The 15,493-nt window shown below is 38.1% G+C and overlaps 1 protein-coding gene, 1 long non-coding RNA gene and 1 other non-coding gene across 4 annotated transcripts in view; all 3 read left to right on the top strand.

Annotated features, from left to right (window-relative positions):
- LOC141581980 (uncharacterized) overlaps positions 1-15,493 on the top strand; it is a 1,111,619-nt gene that overhangs the window by 995,300 nt on the left and 100,826 nt on the right. The gene's annotated exons all lie outside the window — the stretch shown is intronic.
- Positions 1-15,493, top strand: part of LOC141582063 (uncharacterized) — a 92,514-nt gene that overhangs the window by 52,327 nt on the left and 24,694 nt on the right. The gene's annotated exons all lie outside the window — the stretch shown is intronic.
- On the top strand, positions 759-865 carry LOC141582112 (U6 spliceosomal RNA). Its single transcript, XR_012514943.1, has one exon. It is a non-coding gene; the product is annotated as a U6 spliceosomal RNA (small nuclear RNA).

Genomic DNA, 15,493 nt, shown 5'->3' with positions numbered 1-15,493 from the left:
TGCTGCTTAGGGGGTCACAGAGATGGCACCCAGACATGCACAGGCCAGCACCCTGGCCTGAACCAACATTACCTCCAGTGCAACAGCACACACAGCAGGGGCCTTCTGGCCGCCACCAAGCTGTCTTGCCTCCACCACTTCCACCACTGGGCAAATGCCAACAGGGAAGCAGGCAGGTTTGCATCTGCTAGCACTCTGCCAACACCTGCCACACTTTGCTTCCTTCAGTGCAGTAGACTCCAAACTTCGAGGAGCCAGAGAAAAAAGTTGAGACCCAATATAAGTTTCCCATTATTAAAGCACACAGTCCAGGAATTGAGAGATGAATATTGGCCCACTGAAATCCTCCAAAACCAAAGGCAGCTGCCTGATTCTACCTTAAACCACAATCAAACCCTTCTGATCATCAAACATGATAAAAGAAAAATACCCTGTGCAAAGGTTAGCAACCTCAAAGGTTGAAGGTGAATAAGCTCATCAAGATGAGGAAGAATCAGTGCAAGAACACTGAAACTCAAGAAGTCAGCATGCCTTCTTTCCTCCAGATGATTACATCAACTGTTCAGCCTGTTCAAGTTTTCAGAACTGGCCAGAGGCTGACATGTCTGCAATGATACAAGTAGAATTCAGAATGTGGGTAGAAACAAAGTTCACTAAGTGAAAGAAGTATGTCAACATCCAATGCAAGGAGGCCAAAAATCATTGTAAAACATCGTAGGAGCTAACAGGCAATATATCCAGTATAAACAACATTACTGGTGCTCACTTTGGCAGCACATATATTAAAATTGGAATGATTCAGAGAAGATTAGCATGGCCCCTGCTCAAGGAGGACTTAAAAATTCATGAAGCATTGCATATTTGTAGAAAAAATCAATATCGTGAAAATGGCCATACTACCGAAAGTAATTTATAGATTCAATGCTGTCCCCATGAAGCTACCAATGACCTTATTCACAGAACTGGAAAAACCCACCTTAAACTTCATATGGAAGCAAAAGAGAGTGTGGATATCCAAGACAATGCTAAGCACAAAGAACAAAGCCAGAGGCATCATGCTACCCGATTTCAAACTATAATACAAAGCTACAGTAATCAAAACAGCATGGTACTGGTACTAAAACAGAGAAATAGACCAATGGAACAGAACAGAGGTCCTGGTGGCAATGGCACTCATCTACAACCGTCTCATCTTTGACAAACCTGAGAAAGACAAGCAATGGGAAAAGGATTTCTTGTTTAATAATTGTTGTTGGGAAAACAGGCTACCAGTGTCCAGAAAGCAGAAACTGGACCTCTTCCTTTCACCTTACAGTAGAATTACCTCCAGATGGATTAAAGATCTAGACATAAGACCTAATGCCATAAAAAAATCTAGACAAAAAATAGGAAAAGCCATACAGGACATAGGTGTAGGCAAGTACTTCATGACTAAAACACCAAAAGCATTGGCAACAAAAAGGAAAATAGACAAATGGGACCTTATTAAACTCCAGAGCTTATGTACAGCAAAAGAAACCATCATTAGAGTGAGCCAGCAACCAGCAGAATGAGAAACAATTATTGCAATCTACCCATCTGACAAATGGCTGATATCCATAATCTACAAAAAATAAAGCAGATTTACAAGGAAAAAAACAAGCAAACCCGTTCAAAAGTGGACAAAGGATATGAACAGACACTTTTGAAAAGAAGATATATATGAGGCCAATAAACATGTGAAAAAATACTCATCATCACTGGTTATTAGAGAAATCAAAATCACATTGAGATATCACCTCATGCCAGTTAGAATGGTGACCATTAAAAAATCTGGAGACAACAGATACCAGAGAGCATGTGGAGAAATAGGAACAATTTTACAGTGTTGCTAGAAGTACAAACTAGTTGAACCATTGTGGAAGGCAGTGTGGCACTTGCTCAAGGGCCTGGAAACTGTAATTCCATTTGACCCAGCAATCCCATTACTGGGTATATACCCAAAGGCTTATAAATCATTCTATTATAAAGAAACATGCACACGTATGTTCACAGTGGCACTGTTTACAATGGCAAAGAACTGAAAACAGCCCAAATTTCCAGAGATGATAAACTGGACAAGGAAAATGTGACACACATACACCACGGAATATTATGCAGCCACAAAAAACGATGAGTTTGTGTCCTTTGTAGGGACATGAATCAATCTGAAAACCATCATTCTCAGCAAACTGACAGAAGAACAGAAAATCCAACACTGCATGTTCTCACTCATAGGCAGGTGATGAATAATGAGAACACATGGACACAGGGAGGGGAGCATCACACACTGGGGTCTTTTTGGGGGTGGCCAACAGGGGGACACCAGGGGTTGGGGAGGTCAGGGAGGGATTACCTGAAGAGAAATGCCAGATGTATGTGACTGGATGGAGGCAGGAAACCACATTGCCATGTGTGTACCTATGCAACAATTCTGCATGATCTGCATGTGTACCCTATAACCTGAAGTACAGCTTTTAAAAAAAGAATAAACTGATGTGATAGAGCTGAAAAGCACACTACATGAATTTTATAATGCAGCCACATGGTAATTGTGTGTGATTGCCTTATAAAAATTTTTGTAATGTGTGTGGGCACCCAAGGGTGCCCTGTAAGCAGGTGTAGCCAGGCTGGGGTCCTGGGAGAGGCAAGCAGACTAAGGAGTGCTGAGGTCAGACCAGCACCATCTCATGTGCAAGACCAACTAGTAGAACAGATCAAGCAAATGTAAGAGTCTCAGAGCTTGAAAACTGGCTTTCTGAAAGAAAAGAGGCAAGAATGGGGGAAAAGAATGAAAAGGAATGAACAAAACCTTTGAGAAATAAAGGATTATGTAAAAAGGTGAAATATATGCCTTATTAATGTACCTGAAAGAGATGACAAAAATGTAACCAAATTGGAAAACATATTTCAGAATATCATTCATCAGAATTTCCCCAACTTAGCCAGACAGAACAACATTGAATTCAGGAAATCCAGAGAATCTCACATATGCCACAAGAAGAACACCTCTAAAACACATAATCATCAGGTTCTCCGAGGTCAAAATGAAATAAAAATTGTCAAAGGCAGCTAGGGAGAAAGACAAAGTCACCTACAAAAGGAATCCCTTCAGACAAACAGTGAACCACTCAGCTGAAATCCCACAAGCCAGAAGAGATATTCAACTACTTAAAGAAAAAAATTTCAACCTGGAACTTCAAGTCCAGCAAAACTAAGTGTCATAAGTGAAGGAGAAATAAGATCATTTTCAGGCAAGCAAATGCTGAGGGAATTCATTACCAGCAGATCTACCTTACAAGAGCTCCTGAAAGTAGAATTTAATATGGAAAGAAAAGATCATCACCAGCCACTACAAAAATGCACTGAATTACACAGACCAGTGATGCTAAAAAACCAACCACGTATGCAAGTCTGTGAAGTTATCAATTAGGAGCGTGATGACAGGATCAAATCCTTACATATCATTGCTAACTTTAAATGTAAATGGGCTAAATGCTCCAATTGAAAGACATAGGGCAGCAAGATAGATAAAGAGCCAAGACTCATTTGAGTATGCTGTCTTTAAGAGACCCATGTCACATGAACTCCCACACATAGGCTCAAAATGAATGGAGAAAAATCCTTCAAGTAAATGGGAAACAGAAAAAAGCAGGTGTTGCAATCCTGGTTTCTGACAAAACAGGCTATACGAATACAGATAAAAAGAGAAGGACATGGGCCCGGCGCGGTGGCTCAAGCCTGTAATTCCAGCACTTCGGGAGGCCGAGGCGGGCGGATCATGAGGTCAAGAGTACAAGCCAATCCTGGCCAACATGGTGAAACCCCATCTCTACTAAAAATAAAAAAATAAAAAATAAAATTAACTGAGCGTGGTGACATGAGCCTGTAGTCCCAGCTACCTAGGAGGCTGAGTCAGGAGAATTGCTTGAACCCAGGACACAGAGGTTGCAGTGAGTTGAGATTGCACCACTGCACTCCAGTCTGGTGCCTGGCAACAGAGCGAGACTCTACCTCAGAAGAAAAAAAAAAAAAAAAAAAAAAAGAGAAGGACATTACCAATGTGGCCCTGACCTTTAATAAATGTCATTATTGCTTGATACCAACCTGGGCTATCCTTATTGTTCAAACCAATAGGATAGATGATTTGCTGAGGTTTGGGAGCTTCTGCCCTCCGGAGCGTCCCAGATCTCCCAAAATTTGGTTCAGAGCTAAGGCTGATTTTGCTTTACAGCTCCTTTTATGAAGTTTTTCTCATTTCTGGTAAGGAAGACAAGTTGTTCTGCTTCCATGATGGTGGAGAGCAGGCACTTCGTTTCTTGAGTTTCAGCTTGCTTCTGGCAGGAAATGTGGGTGTGAATTTTTTCCTACTTCTAAGATGGTAGAGAACAGTCATCAGCCTGAGCCTTATTTCCAAGTAAGTGGCTAAATTAGAGATTTGTCTTAAAATTTTTCCTTAATAACTAAAAGTTAAGATTACCAACCACTTAGTTTTAATCTCTCCTTAACATTATGATACTCAGTAATCATATTTATTGTACATTTTTTTATTTTCTTAACTTTTTTATTTATTTATGTTTGGGATTTTGTTGTTATTTCACTTTTCTTTCATCAATTATGACTATATCTTTCTGACTTGGTCAAATCCAAGGGAATATTCAAATTTTAGGAAGCAAGTCATCTGAATTGGCTAAAACTCTTGTAGCTGCCAAGTACGTATTTTCTAATTCGCAGAAATTTCTTCCTTTTTTTAACCTAGTTAAAAAATTTTTCTGTCACATTAGGCCATCTTTTACCAGCCAAGGCCAGACGGAAGGAGCACTGGTGACCTTCCAATCCTAAGATTCTGCCCTGTTCCCTACAGCAACCTGAGTTTGGTTCCTAAGTCTAGTTCTTTCTGGTTTGGTATTTGTTACTTTTAAAATATCAGCAGTTTTTCCCAGCTATGATGTCGTAGTAAGAGATTCAAAAGGATTTCCTTTAAGAGCTTCATAATTAAAAGCAGATTGGGGACAAGAGATCCAAGATGGCTGATCACTAGCAGCTCGGGATTGTAGCTCCCAGTGAAAGTGCAAAGAACGAGAGGACACCACACCGTCACATGAATTCTTGTTGCTCACGCACCAGGAGATTCCCAGTTGAGGAGCCCCATGGGTCGCTATCGCGACTCTTGTGACCGGCGAGGCGGTTTTGCCAGTGCCTCAGAGCGTCAGTTCTTGGTGCAGAGTCAGAAAAGCACCATCAATCTTAACACTGCTGATTTAGTCAGCGCAGTGGGTTGCTCAGATTTTGGCATTGAGAATCAGTAAGTTGGACATCCACTCAGAAACCCAATTACAAAGACGGTAAATACAAAGACCACAGATGGATAAATTTATATCGAAGGGAAGAAAACAGCCAAAAAAGGCTGAGAATACCCAAGATCAGAACGCCTCTCCCTCAGCAGGGGATCACAGTTCCTCATCAGCAACGGAACAAGGCTTGATGGAGAACGAGTGTGTTCCAATTACAGAAGCAGGCTTCAAAATGTGGATAATGAGAAACTTCTGTGAATTAAAAGAACTTGTTCTAACTCAATCTAAAGAAACAAAGAACTTTAAAAAAAGGTTTGACGAAATCTTAACAAGAATACACAATTTAGAGAGGAATATAAGTGAATTGATGGAGCTGAAAAACACAATATGAGAACTACGTGAAGTATGCACAAGTTTTAACAGCCGAATTGATCAAGCAGAAGAAAGGATATCAGAGGTCGAAGACCAACTCAATGAAATAAAACAAGAAGACAAGATTAGAGTAAAAAGGACAAAATCGAACGAGCAAAGTCTTCAAGAATTATGAGACTATGTGAAAAGACCTAATCTACGCTTGATAGGTGTACCTGAATGTGACGAAGAGAATGAATCCAAGCTGGAAAATATGCTTCAGGATATTATTCAGGAAAATTTTTCCAACCTAGTAAGGCAGGATAATATTCAACTCCAGGTAATACAGAGAACACCACAAAGATATTCCTCAAGAAGAGCAACTCCAAGGCACATAGTCATCAGATTCACCAGGGTTGAAATGAAGGAGAAAATACTAAGGGCAGCCAGAGAGAAAGGTCAGGTTACCCACAAAGGGAAGCCTATCAGACTTACAGCAGATCTCTCAGCAGAAACCCTACAAGCTGGAAGAGAGTGGGGACCAATATTCAACATCCTTAAAGAAAAGAACTTTCAACCAAGAATTTCACATCCAGCCAACCTAAGCTTCATAAGTGAAGGAAAAATAAAGTTTTTTCTGAATAAACAAGGCACTCAGAGATTTCATCACCACTAGACCTGCTTTACAAGAGCTTCTGAAAGAACCACTACACATAGAAAGGAACAAACAGTATCAGCCTTTCTAAAAAATACTAAAAAGAGCATCAATAAAATGAAGAATTTACATCAACTAATGGGCAAAATAGCCAGCTAATATTAAATGACAGTATTAAACTCACATATGTCATTATTAATTCTAAATTTAAATCGACTAAATCCCCCAATCCAAAGACAGACAGCCAATTTGAATAGAAAACTAAAACCCATCAGTATGCTGCATCCAGACCCATCTCACATTCAAGGATACAAAAAGACTCAAAACAAGTGATGGAGAAAGATTTACCAACCAAACAGAGAGCAAAAATAAATAAATAAAAAGCAGAAGTTAAAATTTTTGCCTCTGACAAAATAGTCGTTAAAGCAACAAAGATCAAAGAAGCAAAGAAGGACATTATACAATGATAAAAGGATCAATGCAACAACAAGAAGAGCTAAAGATCCTAAATATATACGCACCCAATACAGGAATACCCAGACATACAAGACTAATAAAGAGACTTAGACTCCCACACAATAATAGTGGAAGACTTCAAAATTATTATTAGACACATCAATGAGACAGAAAATTAACAACGATATCCAGGACTTGAACTCAGATCTGGAACACGTAAGCATAATTAACATTTATAGAACTCTTCACTTTAAATACACAAAATATACACTCTTATCAGTACCACATCATATCAACTTACAAATTTAAACGAAATGCTGGTTGGCTCCTTGTTTGTTATTCTGTTCCCTCATTTTCTTTTATGTCTCCATTATAGGACAATTGTAGGCATACCCATATTTAGATTGCATTCTAGCCTGGGCAATAAAGCAATACCCCCATCCTCTCTCCCTCTTCCTCTTTCTCTTTCTTCCTCTTCTTTATGCTTTTTCTTAAAAAAAAAAAAAATTACACAAAGTAGTTGGGCGCGGTGGCTCAAGCCTTTAACCCCAGCACTTTGGGAGGCCGAGGTGGGTGGATCACGAGAAAAAAAAAAAAAAAAAAAGCAGATTTCTTATTCTTATTATTATTATGCTTTAAATTCTGTGGTACATGTGCATGTTTGTTACATAGGTATACACATACCGTGGGGGCTTCTTGCACCCATCAACCCATGATCTACCTTAGGTATTTCTCCTAATGCTATTCTTCCACTAGGCCCAACCGCAACAGGCCCCGGTGTGTGATATTTTCGTCCCTGTGTCTATGTACTCTCACTGTTCAACTCCCACTTATGAGTGAGAACATGTGGTGTTTTGTTTTCTGTTCTTGTGTCAGTTTGCTGAGAATGATGGTTTCTAGCTTCATCCATGTCCCTGAGAAGGACACAAACTCATCCTTTTTCATGACTCTATAGTATTTCATGGTGTATATGTGCCACATTTTCTTTATCCAGTTTATTATTGATGGACATTGGGGTTGGTTCCAAGTTTTTGCTGTTGTGAACAGTGCCACAGTAAACATACATGTGCATATGTCTTTGTGGTAGAATGATTTATAATTCTGTGGTTATATACCCAGTAATGGGATTGCTGGGTCCAATGGCATTTCTATTTCTAGATTGTTGAGGAATCACCACACTGTCTTCCACAATGGTTGAACTAATTTACACTCCCACCAACAGTGTAAATGAGTTCCTATATCTCTACATCCTCTCCAGCATCTGTTGTTTTCTGACGTTTAAAATTATTGTTTTTTTGAAATGACAAGTGATGATGAACTTTTCATTATATGTTTGTTGGCTTCATAAATGTCTTCTTTCCAGGAGTGTCTGTTTATATTCTTTGCCTACTTTTTGATGGAGTTGGTTTTTTTCTGGTAAACTTAAGTTCTTTATAGATTCTGCATATTAGTCCTTTGTCAGATGGATAGATTGCAAAAATTTTCTCCCACTCTGTGGGTTGCCCATTCACTTCGATGATAGTTGTGTTTTGTTTCATTTTAGTTTTCTGTGAAGAAGCTTTTTAGTTTATTTAGATCTCATTTGTCAATTTTGACATTTGTTGCCATTGCTTTTGGTGTTTTAGTCATGAAGTCTTTGCCTATGCCTATGTTCTGAATGGTATTGCCTAGGTTTTTTTCTAGGGTTTTTATCATTTTAGGTCTTCACTTTTAGTCTTTTATCCATCTTGTGTTAATTTTTGTATAAGGTGTAATTAAGGGGTCCAGTTTCAGTTTTCTGCATATGGCTACCCAGTTTTCCCAACACCTTTTATTAAATAGGTAATCCATTCCCGATTGTTTTTTTGGTCTAGTTTGTCAAAGTTCAGATGGTTGTAGATGTGTGGCATTATTTTTGAGGGCTCTGTCCCATTCCATTGCTCTATATATCTGTGTTGGTTCCAGTACCATGCTGTTTTGGTTACTGTAGTTTGGTAGTATAGTTTGAAGTCAGGTAGCATGATGTCTCCAGTGATGTCCTGTTTGCTTTGCTATGCGGGCTCTTTTTTCATCCCATATGAAATTAAAGGCAGTTTTTGGCAATTCTGTGAAGAAAGTCACTGGTAGCTTGATGGGAATAGCATTGAATCTATGAATTAGTTTGAACCATGGGGCTATTTTTATAATGCTGATTTTTTTGTATCCATGAGCATGGATTTTTAAAATGTGTTTGTGACCTCTCTTATTTCTTTGAGCAATGGTTTGTAGTTCTCCTTTAAGAAGAACTTTGAGTACGGACCCAGGAAGGACAAGGCAGCGGTCTTGGTTCTCCGTGAGTCCATGCTTAACGTTGAACTTATATCCCTTTAAATACCAGCTGTTTCTCCAATTTAAGTTCATAGTAGTTGTAACTGATGGGTTGCCATAGGTTGTAGCTTGACTTATACCATGGAATTCATTCAAATTGCATATATAAACAGTTTCAGTATTGGCTGATTTAGAATGACAGTCTGACAAAATGTTTTCTTGGTATTCAATTAAGTTTTCTTCTACTTGGGTAGGAGTTTTAAAAACAAGTAAGTCTTTTCATTAAAATTCCAGGAAATCTTACACAGTCCTTAAACTATTTGGGATTATTTGACAAATGATGTGATTCTAAAGTTTCCAGAAATCAGTATTCAAGAGCTCTTTTTCATGGTCTTTCCATTATTTCAGGAACCTTCTAAAAGACACCATATTCTAGGACATTTTGTGCTTGTGAAGTTTTCAGAAACTGCATCAGTATTAAGCAGTTAAATGTGGAAATGATGTTAAATAGTTATAGTTACATGATTGACAAGAAAATTTGTTCATTTCTGTGGTCTACAGTTTATCATGGAAACAATATAATTGATAGCATATATTTTGACGTATTACAATTTTAGGAATTTCATACAATTTTCAAACGTATATGAACATTGATTACAATATAATCTGAAAAAGGTAAAATATTTCTTATTTTGACAGTGCTTCTTATGTAAAAATATGTCAAGTAATTCCATATATTTCTCTTTTCGATTTTTCAGTGCCCTCTTTTGCATTCCAAATTAAGAAGTCAAAAAGACTTAATTTTGAAGATAAAATTGGATTTGGGGAAGTGTATCAAATATATTAATATTGATATAAATATACTAAAGGCCTAAAACACTTGATATAAAATGGAATGCCAGGTCACAGTAAGTCATTCATTTAACCAAAATGGTAACTCAAAAAATGTTTAAAGGCAAAAGCCTTTACTCATTGTTAGAAGACTCAGTTTTTCAAGCAATGTGTGTCTTTCCCTTCTTTTTCCTGTAATTTGTTTGAGGAGAGACAGAAATCTTTTTTATTCTTTAATATTATGTTAAAATCATATTCAAGAAAGAAAGCCAAATTTCTCTCTTGCATTAGTGTACTGTTAATGTCAACTCAAATTTTTAATAAAACCTTAAAGATGAATTCATCCAGTCTTCATCAGTTTGACTATAAGTTGAAATTCTTATAAGCTTTTGATAACCTTTTACAAATTTGTATTAAACAAAATTAGTGCTCTAAGAAAACCCTGTTGTGTTTTTATTCCAATGTTCAATTTATGGAAAAACTGAACAATACTCCTTTAAATTTAGCCAGTGTGTTCACACGGTGTTTCTTTTACAAGATGACTAGTTCACAAACCTTCCACAACTTGCTCAAACCTTTAGCTTCATTCTATTTAAGTCAAAACACTTTTTAACCTTCTGTACTAAGCAAAATTTACATTCTAATGTCTTATAATGTTTTACTGAAAGCACATTTCATTTTTTCCACAAAGCTTCCATGTAAAACTTTTTCATTAGTTTCAATTACATGTTACTATGTTAGCTCTTAGCAATTTTTTTTTTTTTTTGTGAAACACCTGGCAGGTAAGTGGTTTTAATGTTGTACTAAGTATGAAGCCTAGGACACCAGACACAAGTGCATGTAAAGTCTGACTTTTTCAAGCATAGCCAGGGACCACGGCTAACTCCACATGTTCCCAGACCTTACCTAGAATCTAGTGACTCCAAAGCAGGTAAGTTGAGCAAATTTTAAAAGTCGAAAAAAGCAGTGTATTACTTTAAAGCATTTTACAAACCTAATATCTGACCTGCCTAATTTAGAGCTAATGTCTTTATTTTACCAATAAACTTTAAACCTGTCTTTATTTCTCAAATATTACTAACATCATGCGAAGTAAAAGGTACTAGAGTTCTTATTCTTCTGAAAGAATTAATTTGATTTAAACATTTATTATTTTAAAGCCAATTAAAGTCCTTTTTTATTTATAAACATCACCCACAACACAGAAAAATACACAGAATAGATCCAGTAGTCGTAAGATTTTTCATTTGCCAGTTTTTGGTTTTCTTTTTTCCTTTTTTTTTTTTTACATTGAACTGATGATATTCATATACATAGATTGCCATCAAATGTTTCAATTTAACAGGAGATTATAGAACACACTTTAACAGTATTCTAATTTGAAGAAAATATATATTTAGGTAAGGATTCATAGCATTTATCTTTTATAACACTTTTAATTTAGCATTTGTGTACTGTAACATTTCTATATATAATATTTTATGTATGTTACTCATATTTGTAAAGATTACACATATCTCAGAGGTGAAGACTGTAAATATTAAATGTATTCATTCTCCTATCTTCTGAAGCACTTAAGTCAGAGGAACTAAATTATTCATTCTAATTTGACAACTCACTATCTTGTAACATATAATGCTTAGAAGAGCTCAGTAAAACAAATCTCTAGTTACCTTGAAATTGTTTGTTTTTAATACTTCATTAGGAAATAAATTCCAGTTCAAATTTTTTAAATTATGCCCCTTGTTCTTCCATGTCTTTCCAACATAGGATTAGAAAGACTTTCTTTATAAGACGAGACTCAGGGAATTAGTACCCAATGTTGAAATTGGCTCTCAGGAAAGCCTCCAGAGAGGAAGTCTTCTAGTTGGGGACTGATAATCCTCATTTTTATTACTGTACACTGTTACTTCCCTGAAAGTAAGGGAGAATCCTTGGGGATTGTGATATATCTCTCTTCACTTTTCCTGATTTCCCTTCCCATGGTCAGGAATTTTTATTTATTTATTTATTTATTTATTTATTTATTTATTTTGTAATTAAGTTCTGAAGTGCATGTGCAGATCTTGCAGGATTGATGCATAGGTAAACACATGTCATGGTGGTTTGCTGCCTGCATCCCCTCATCACCTACATGAGGCACTTCTCCCAATGTTCTTGTGCTGTGTTTTTCAGCTCCGTGAAGTCATTTATGTTCTTCTCTAAGCTGATTATTCTAGTTAGCATTTCATCTAACCTTTTTTCAAGGTTTTTAGCTTCTTTGCATTAGGTTAGAACATGTTCCTTTATCTCAGAGAAGTTTGTTATTACACATCTTCTGAAGCCTGCTTCTGTCAATTCATCAAATTCATTCTCCATCCAGTTTTGTTCCCTTGCTGGTTAGGAGTTGTGATCCCTTGGAGGAGGAGAGTCATTCTGGTCTGTGGTGATTTCATTTTTTTTGTGTTTTTTTCTTCCATACTTTGTGGATTTTTCTACATTTGGTCTTTGAAGTTTGTGACTTTTGGATGGGATCTCTGAGTGGACATGCCTTCTGTTGATGTTGAAGCTACTTCTTTCTCTTTTTTTTTTTTCTTTTTTCAGTTTTTCTTCCAACAGGCCTCTCTGCTATAGAACTACTGGCGGTCCACTGGAGAGTGTGTTTGCCTGGGAATCCCCTGTGGTGCTGCAGAACAGCAAAGATTGCTGCCTGTTCTTTCCTCTTGTAGCTTCATCCCAGAAGGGTACCCACCAGATATCAGCCAGAGCTCTCCTCTATGAGGTATCTTTTTGGATATATGGTGGTCAGTGAGTCACTTGAGGAGTCAGTCTCTCCCTTATCTGAGCTCAAGTGTTGGGCTGGGAGCTTCATTGCTCCATTGAAAGCTGCTGGGCAGGGACGTTTAAGTCTGCTGCAGCAGAACTCACAGTTACCCCTTTCCCAGGTGCTCTGTTCCTGGAAGGTGATGTTTTATTTGTAAGTCTCTGATGTGCTGCTGCCTTTTTGTGTCAGAGGTGTCCTGCTCAGCAAGGAGGGAGTCTAGTCGCAATCTGCCTGTAGAGGCACTGCTGAGCTGCTGTGGGCTCAGTCCAGATGCTGTGTAAACTTTGCTTTTGTTTACACAGGTAAGGTTAGAACTGCCTCGGCATCGGTGGATGCCCTTTCCCCCACTGAGCTCCATCATCCCGGGTTGAGCTCAAACTGTTCTGCTGACTGTAAAACTGTCATGCCAGTGGGCTTCAGTTGGCTGGTCTTTGTTGTGGGACACCTGCCACTCAAGGTCACTTGGCTCCCTGCCTTCAGCTCCCCTTTTTTCTGGGGAGTGGGAGGCTCTGTCTTGCAGGCATTCCAGGTGCCAGCCAAAACGGCCACTGAGATTTGTGCTTAAAACTCATGTCACTGGCTGAAGTGGCCTCTCAGATTCGTGCTGGTCAGCCACAGCGCTTGTTGGCCCAGCTAAAATCTCCTGGTGTGGGATATAAAGACCATGGGACAAGTGCAGTATCTGAACTGAAGTGCAGGAGTGGCTTTAGAAGTTCCCCAATGGCCTCTGTTGGGTAGGAGGGACATCCTCCAGCCAGTTGCACTTCCCAGGTGAGTCAGTGCTCCACCCTGCCTCAGTTTGCCCCCCTTAGGCTATGCCCACTGTGCAAGCAGTTCCATTGAGGTGAACCTGGTACCTTGGTTGGAAATGTCGAGGTCACTTGCCTTCTGCATTGTTCTCACTGGGAACTGTGCTCCAGAGCAGTTCCTATTCTGCCATCTTGGCAGAAGTATGGAAGCTTCTAAAGAAGCTTTAAGTGCTAGTAAATATAGATTAAATGAATGAATGATAGATAAGCAAAAGAATTCGAGAAAGAAGGCAGAAGGAAAAAGGAAGAAGAGACAGAAGAAAATGGAGGAGACCAGTGTGGCAGGGGGGAGGAGAAGAGAGAGAACTAATGGCTGTCATAATTTTATTTTAAAAACATTATCTACAATAATTAATATCACCCAACAGAAAAGTGTTATTTAAGGGGAACACTCAACCCATCAGCAATGAAAAGCAGCTAGTTCACTGAAATTGATATTCCATATCATCATCTAAGTCAAATATATTTTATTAATAATATTTGATTGATGAGAGAAGTAGCTTTTCTGTTTCTATTTTGGAGAGATAATCAAAACAAATGCCAGTGTTTACCATCCTTTCAAGCCATGTCCTCATATGTTTTAATTTTAGTGGGATAAGGGAAAAATGACTGTGGATAGTGACATTCCTCATTACTGTGACAACAGTCTCTCAAAGTTCTCACAGCACAATAATATAGTTTTACAGACCCATTTATCAAATACTTTCACCCGAAATTGAGAAAATATTTAAGGAGAATGAAACCAACTGGTGATTCTATTCTCATCATTTTTTAAGAATTTTTTTTAAATTTTACTTTAAGTGCGTAGAATATCTGGCATTTCTCCCCAAGTTATCCTTCCGCACCCTCCACTCCCTGGCCGCCCTCCACTGTCCCTCTCCTAACCCCCACAACTGCCCCCAGTGTGTGACGCTTTTCTCCCTGAGTTCACGTGTTCTCATTGTTCCACACCCACCTATGAGTGAGAACATGTGGTGTTTGGCTTTCTGTTCTTGTGTCAGTTTCCTGAGAATGATGGTTTCCAGATTCATCCAAGTTCCTGTGAAGGACACGAACTCATCGTTTTTTATGGCTGCTTACTATTCCATGGTGTATATGTACCACATTTTCTTTGTCCAGTCTATCATTGATGGGCATTTGGGTTGGTTCCAGGTCTTTGCTATTGTACACAGAACTGCAATGAACATATGTGTGCATGTGTCTTTATAGTAGAACAATTTATAGTTCTTTAGGTATATACCCAATAATGGGATTGCTGGGTAAAATGGAATTTCTATTTCTAGATCCTTGAGAAATCGCCAGACTGCCTTCAACAATGGTTGAACTAATTTACACTCCCCCAACTGTGTAAGAGTGTTCCTATTTGTCCACATTCTCTCCAGTATCTGTTGTCTCTAGATTTTTTTGATGATCATCATTCTAAATGGCATGAGATGATATCTCAAAGTGGTTTTATTTTGCATTTCTGAAATGACCACTGATGATGAGCATTTTTTCATGTTTCTTGACCTCATATATGTCTTCTTTTGAAAAGTGTCTGCTCATATCCTTTTCCCACTTTTACATGGGGTTGTTTGTTTTTTTTCTTGTACATATATTTTAGTTCCTTGTAGATTCTGGATATTAGCCCTTTGTCAGATGGGTAGATCACAAACATTTTTTCCCATTCTCTTGGTTGCTGATTCACTCTAATGGTGATCCTTTTGCTGTACAGAAGCTGTGGAGGTTAATTAGATCACATTTGTCTATCTTGGCTTTTATTGCTATTGCTTTTGGTGTTTTAGTTAGGAAGTCCATGCCTATGCCTATGTCCTGTATGGTTTTGCCTACATTTTCTTCTAGAGTTTTTATGGTGTTAGGTTTTATGTTTAAATATTTGATCCATCTGGAGTTAATTTCAGTGTAAGGTGACAGGTAGGGGTCCAGTTTCTGCTTTCAGCATATTGCTAGTGAGTTTTCCGGACACACTTTATGAAACATGGAGTCCTTT

The sequence above is a fragment of the Saimiri boliviensis genome, chromosome 18 (genome assembly GCF_048565385.1).
Source record: "Saimiri boliviensis isolate mSaiBol1 chromosome 18, mSaiBol1.pri, whole genome shotgun sequence".
NCBI classification, from domain to species: Eukaryota; Metazoa; Chordata; class Mammalia; order Primates; family Cebidae; genus Saimiri; species Saimiri boliviensis.
The sequence above is the reverse complement of the archived record's forward strand: the minus strand, read 5'-3'. Positions and strand labels throughout refer to the sequence as shown.